The sequence below is a fragment of the Cibotium barometz genome, chromosome 41 (assembly GCF_041138505.1).
Source record: "Cibotium barometz isolate CiBa-2024 chromosome 41, ASM4113850v1, whole genome shotgun sequence".
NCBI classification, from domain to species: Eukaryota; Viridiplantae; Streptophyta; class Polypodiopsida; order Cyatheales; family Cibotiaceae; genus Cibotium; species Cibotium barometz.
Genome location: NC_141086.1, coordinates 15710433 through 15717856, shown reverse-complemented (window position 1 = coordinate 15717856; position 7424 = coordinate 15710433). Strand labels below are relative to the sequence as shown.

The following is a 7424-nucleotide window of genomic DNA, read 5'->3' as shown; positions in this document are numbered from 1 at the left end:
GTGGGTGAGAGCATCATGTTGAAGCAATGTGTATGTGCCAAAAGAATCCCCACTGGAAAAACACACATAATACATCTTCATAGAAACAATTGTTTCTTCAAGGGCAACTTCCTCTTCCATATCTGTTCCAATGCCGCTTTCCACGGAGTCAAGGATTTAGATATGCACCATAATAGATGATTCGCATGCTCATGAATCCAAGGGGGAGGGGAAGAAAAGGAGCTTGTGCGCCCTAGAAATTGTGAGCTGATGAAAAAGAAGAGAGCTACCTGTCAAAAAGCCCAGGGTGTTGGGTGATTTGTGTGAGCCAAGTAATTGTGGTTACTTTGGTAAAAATATCCATAATAGAAACCTGTTCTTTTTCACATTTGAAACTGAAAAATAGGTCAACTTGATTTATGAGTCTTTGAGTTGACCTTCTTCTTGAAACCCATGCAGTGGTTGCAATGGTTGCATCATCTCCATAATGACCCTCCAAATCGACTTATGATGCAATCCCAAATGACAATGTCTGATTGCTTGAGGAAATGAAAAACCATACCATGCTCATCAGTAATGTCCCGTATGTGGCGAATTCCAAGCATAGAAAGGTTATAGGACATCGTTGGTTGGGATAATGCAAGTGGCACTTTAAACACTGTACTCCTATGAATGCTCTCTATAGTCAAAGAGTTTCCTTGGTTTGGGGGCTGGCGCAACCAATGTAGGTCCTGTAAAAAGCGGCCCAGTCTTGAATGAGAGCAGTAGCATAGGGTGAACATGTGATTTTGCCATTAAAGTGTTCAAAAACTATATCATCATAACGGGTGACCCAAAGTCCATATGCTTCTGTATGCATGTTGCTCAACATGCGAGCCCATGGCTTTGTGTGTGCCACAAAATCAGGTAGAATCATCATGTTCCTCGCGAGAACATGATAATGGATATTGAGAATATTAAGTCCACCATGCATCTTAGGCTAGTAGGGATATCCAAGATGTGTGACTATCATGTATGTGTGTACATATATACACATACATATATACTAGCAGGGATATCCAAGATGTGTGACTATCATGTATGTGTGTACATATATACACACACATATATACTAGATAGATAGATAGATATACATATACATGTGTGTGTGTGTGTGTGTGTATTTTACAATCACAATAGTAGGTCAGTTGTTGGTAGAAGAGGTAGAGTGTTGTCTCATAGGTCTTGGGTTCTACACACACACACACACACACACACACACACACACACACACATGTATGTGTATGTGTGTGTGTGTGTGTGTGTATTGTAACCACAATGGTAGTTTAATTGGTAGAAGAGGATGAGTGTTATCACAGAGGTTCTGGTCTCAATTCTCGTTGACTACGGTGGACGTGCACCCTTGTACAAATTTTAGTTGTATACACAAGCCGATTGTAAATATACATTTCTTGTTAACTTCAAGAGTTTGTGTGTGTGTGTGTGTGTGTGTGTGTGTGTGAGAGAGAGAGAGAGAGAGAGAGAGAGAGAGAGAGAGAGAGAGAGAGAGAGAGAGAGAGAGAGAGAGAGATGTATGTGTGTGTGTGTATGTGTGTGTATACATATATATATGTAGATATATGTATATCTATGTGTGTGTGTGTGTGTGTGTGTGTGTGTGTGTGTGCGTGCGCATGTATAGAAAGAAAGAAAGAAAGAAAGATTTTATTAACGTCTTCCAAAAGACTGAACTTGGTCTATGAGACAAATCAGTGTACCTGTGTGGGGTATTCTCTGTCATCCCAACAAAATGAAAAAGTACTGAACTAAAAATCTGAATCTGGGTGTGCAGCAATAAGTACAATGAGTGGGGGAGGGGATGGAGCTCTACTACTAGGAGAATGCAAAGCTATATGCATGGAGTATACAATCATGATATGCAACCTAGCTAGCTCCATCTTGTACCATACTGGGGGTATAAAATGGTATACATCAATGAAGGGGGTGTCCATAGCTCCCTGAAGAACATGCCTAGGTCTGCTCTGAAGCGAGCCAGTCGCTCTACACCCTCTCTGTGAAACTGAGCTCTGATCTCTGTCATCTCTCTCTGGTATAGGCATGATGTCCGAAATCCAGGTGTCCTTTGTCTCTCTTGCGGGCTCTGAGTGTCTCTGCTCTCTCGAGAGTAATTCCCTGCTGTGTAGGGGCTGGGAATGGGTGGATCTCTGAAAAAATGTAGTAATCTGTGTCTGTCATCCCCCCTCTGGAGCTGTCTGAGCCTGTAATGATGTCTCTCTGTGACACTGTATGTCTAGAATGAATCTCCCCAGTATGTGCTGGTCTGCTACCTCAAAGATCTGGCGTAGGGAATGTGGCTCTCTGAATAAAATGGGATATCTCTCTCTGATGACTGTATATGCTCTGCATCTGCATACATAATGCTCCTCACTCTCCACCTCCTCTCTGCACAATCTGCATACATAATGCTCCTCACTCTCCACCTCCTCTCTACACAATCTGCATACCCTCTCCTCTCGTCGGGGGATCCGTGCTGCTCTGCCAGTCTCGATCTCCAATCGATGTGATGAGACTCTAAGCTGACCAATAGCTACTTGGGAGCTGTATGGTAAAAAGTCCTCCATGTATCTAGGACTCTCTATAAATCCATCATCAATGATACTCATGAAGTGATCTCTGTAGTATAGCATCTTCGGTGGAAGAGGCTGTGTAGGCGATATCCACGTCTCTCGTGTATAGAGTTGCCATAAGTCCTGTCTCAATACTCTGTTCCTCTCACTATCAGAGAGACGGATATGTGGTGCATCCCTGTCATACTGGAATGGTGGTAGATGATCCATGTCTAGGCCATGCTGTGTCACCTACTTTCATTGAATTCAGATATAAGGGTCACAATATCTGGGGGATAACTTCTTATACTCCCCAACAGATAAAGAACTTCTTTTGGGCCGTACTCGAATGAAAACCAAAACCTTGGTATCCAAAACACCGATTCTCACTTCTGAACTCATTGTTCTAAATCTTTAAAATAGGTGGGACTCCGGAGAAGTAATCTAGGGAAAGGGTCTTCCTTTTTTAAACAAAAACTTTCTTTTATTTTAGAGAGGGAATAATTATAAGATCAGAAAGGAAGATTCTTACTCCAGTATACCTCGAAGGTTGGGGAGGAATCTTACATTCTACCCCACTTAAAAAGTGCGAGATGTCCTCATCTCGCAAGGTAGGGGACAGCTCTTTTTCTTAAGATCCAATTTTATTCTGGGGTTTCTTATATTCTGGTCAACCCAACAGAACACTGGGATAAATATCCCTTATATAGAACTCATCATTAAATAACAATTCATTCAGATCATGTCATTCATATCTTTAACATGATAATGGTCCATTAGACCCAAAAGTTTCCTTCGGAACATTCCTCCACGGAAATTTCAGTCAAGCAAGTTCTCAATTTGACATCCCTTAACTTGATCTACCGGTCAAGTATTAACAGTAGCAATCTGACAGCACAACCCACTAATCTCATAGTGATTTGCTGAATTTGTTATCATCATTCTAGTTATGAATATCATTACAGGGACTCGTCCCATTCCCCCTCATTGTGGTTTCATTATATTTCAACTAATTTTTTAAAAAAATTAACATTTTTCAATCAGCATTTTCAATCAGAATCCAAATCAATTCATCGATTCTCAAACAGAATTAAAAATCATATCAATCACATTCAAAATCATCATCTAGATAGCATTAACGCTTATAATTTCAAGTCTTAGATTTACTCGTATATTTGGTCAACCCAACAGAACACTGGGATAAATATCCCTTATATAGAACTCATCATTAAATAACAATTCATTCAGATCATGTCATTCATATCTTTAACATGATAATGGTCCATTAGACCCAAAAGTTTCCTTCGGAACATTCCTCCACGGAAATTTCAGTCAAGCAAGTTCTCAATTTGACATCCCTTAACTTGATCTACCGGTCAAGTATTAACAGTAGCAATCTGACAGCACAACCCACTAATCTCATAGTGATTTGCTGAATTTGTTATCATCATTCTAGTTATGAATATCATTACAGGGACTCGTCCCATTCCCCCTCATTGTGGTTTCATTATATTTCAACTAATTTTTTAAAAAAATTAACATTTTTCAATCAGCATTTTCAATCAGAATCCAAATCAATTCATCGATTCTCAAACAGAATTAAAAATCATATCAATCACATTCAAAATCATCATCTAGATAGCATTAACGCTTATAATTTCAAGTCTTAGATTTACTCGTATATGCTGTCAGTAAAGAGCTGCAGTATACTCTCGGTATATACGGGTAGTCACGGCCCTTGGAATTATAAGGTAAATACTATCATGTCTAGGCCTCAAGCACGTCAGGAATTCTATATAATTGCGGTACTTCCATCTGAAGACCCAATTACCAAAATTACGAATTTCAGTTTGAATATCAAATTGTATGAATTATCTCACATAATTATAACCTTTTTGTGTTTCTTGATAAATTTTTGTCATATTTGTCTTCTCAGTTGATCTTTATTAACCAAATGCTCTGATACCAACTCTAAGATCCCTGTTCCCACCGAGCAACAGATTCGGGATACTAGTAGCGGAAGTAGCACTTCTCGCGCGGGACAGGGGTCCCACATTCGGGGCCTCACCCACGGATATCCGGATAAGAGACTAATCCGTCGATTGTTCCAAAACTGAACCCGGAAAACTTCCTTTACCGGAAAGCACGGGTGATTCCACCAGGATAACTTTTTACTCTAACGTAGTCAAAATCATTTCTGATCGAGCTGATCCAATTGCATCTATAAGATACATGGTCAGATTAAGGAAGAAACTTGCACTTGGATCATTGGGATCAACGCTTTTTTCCCCATTCAAGAGGCACAGCCGTTGATTCCTATCCATAGAACAGTTACTGTCCGGGATTTATTTTATCTATCGTAAAAACAAAAGTTTGAGTCTCGATTTACGGATCCATCAGTCCAGCCTAACCCCATCCAGTCCCATGGGTTAGCCAACCGCCCAACCACTGTAGTGATGGGATCCAATTAAGAATTTGGTTAGGTTTTGTCCCGGGTACCAAGGAAAAGAGTTCCAAGGCCCCCTAGCTGGATGTTCATGCAAAATAAAACTAGTCACACCACTCACACACCCAATATGAAATTGCCTTTTCACAGATTCAACCAGTTTAAACAATCCTTTAATAAAACCATAGAATCATTGATCACCATCTTCCAATTTATCCAATTGATTCTTAATTTCCCATCATTCCTTCATCAGAGTATCTATGGCATCATTGGCAACTAGAACGCTCAGGGGCCGTTTCGATAGTTCCTAGCCCATAATACTCGACAATATAATCACTTATCAAGATGGACTCTCGTTGAAGATCAGCAAGATCAACCAACAGATCCATATAAAGAGCCATGGACTCATCCATTGAAGACCAGCAAGGTCAATCAACCAGATCCATGCCCGATTTCAGAAAACAACTCCTACTCTTGTTCCAATATCTTCCTCGACGCACGCGTGGGTATCCTAGGCGACCCAGAGCCCGAGCACCGTATGGTCAGCACCCTTTAGGATCCTTCGCAGGTGACCTAGCGCTTCACTCATAGTCCGCTTCCTTGGCCCCTCATCCACCGTACCGGAAGCTCACCATTTTAATCGCACCGAGGCTGGTCAAGACCTCGGCCGACCTTGCTATGCGAGACATCCTTCATTGACTCTCCGTCAGCAGTTGCAACTTTATCATCACGACCTTAATCACAAGACGGTCAAAATGCTCCCCCCAGCATTCTTGACATAAAACAATCATTTACAAACAGCATTTACAAACAGTTTACAAATACAATTTCTATATTAACTCTCATTTTTCCACATTATCCCTCATCAACCCACCTTACTTATTCCACATTCCATATCCACATTCACATCCTTACATCCCCATCTACATGCATACATTCATATCTACACGCATACATCCACAACTCCATGCATACATCCACATCCACATTCACATTCACATCCATACATTTATATCTACATGCATACATCCACCTCCACATTCACATCCACATCTATACATCTACATCTACATGCATACATCCAACTCCACATCTACATCCACATCTACATGCATACATCCACCTCCACATCTACATCTACATCTACATCTACATGCATACATCCACCTCCACATCCACATCTACTTCTATACATCTACATCTACATGCATACATCCACATCTCCATTCACATCTACATTCACATCCACATCTCCATTCACATCTACATCTATACATCGACATCTACATGCATCCATCCACCTCCACATCCACATCTACATCTATACATCTACATCCACCTCCACATCCACATCTACTTCTATACATCTACATCCACATGCATACATCCACATCTCCATTCACATCTACATCTATACATCTACATCTACATGCATCCATCCACCTCCACATCCACATCTACATCTATACATCTACATCCACCTCCATATCCACATCTACATCTATACATCTACATCCACATGCATACATCCACATCTCCATTCACATCTACATCTATACATCTACATCTACATTCATCCATCCACCTCCACATCCACATCTACATCTATACATCTACATCCACCTCCACATCCACATCTACATCTATACATCTACATCCACATGCATACATCCACATCTCCATTCACATCTACATCTATACATCTACATCTACATGCATCCATCCACCTCCACATCCACATCTACATCTATACATCTACATCCACATCTCCATTCACATCTACATCTATACATCTACATCTACATGCATCCATCCACATCTCCATTTACATTCTCATCTATACATCTACTTCTACATGCAAACATCCACATCTCCATGCATAATAAAATTCTTTTAATTAATCTAGGATGATAGTTCCTAGAATATGGTAGGAAGTCCACTTTTTATGCTTTGAATGAAGTTATTTTATGCGTAATTTCTATAAAAATTTTGCCATAGCTCCGCTACTATGACTGATAAGTCTCAATTTTTTCTAAGGAATAAGGTTCATCATTAAGGAAATAATTAGAATGGTCTCTAATTGGATCATCAATCCATAATGGATTGAATCATCGATATACATAAACTAAAAGTATAGAAAAAAGCTATTAATTTGGCCTCAAGCATAGCTTAATCTTGGATTAAGGAAAAGCCTTATGAAAAGCTTCATTTGGATTGAAAAGGGTCATGAGTATGACCATTTCTTAAGTGAGAGAGAGAAAGACCATTAGAATTAAATATAAATAGAATTTTATGTAATTCTTTACTATCATTAATTAAATAACTTCAATAGCATTTCAAAAACCATATCAATTAAGCTTCTCAAGCTTGAGAGGGGTTGAGAAGAGAGAATC

The 7424-nt window shown here is 39.8% G+C and overlaps 1 long non-coding RNA gene across 1 annotated transcript in view; it reads left to right on the top strand.

The window, feature by feature from the left end:
- Window positions 1–1290: 1290 nt before the first annotated feature.
- Window positions 1291–7424, top strand: part of LOC147614707 (uncharacterized) — a 173649-nt gene continuing 167515 nt past the window's right edge. Inside the window, exons 1-2 of the long non-coding RNA XR_015262956.1 lie at window positions 1291–1469; window positions 1513–1636. This is a non-coding gene — a long non-coding RNA (uncharacterized LOC147614707). The remainder of the gene's footprint in view (window positions 1470–1512; window positions 1637–7424) is intronic.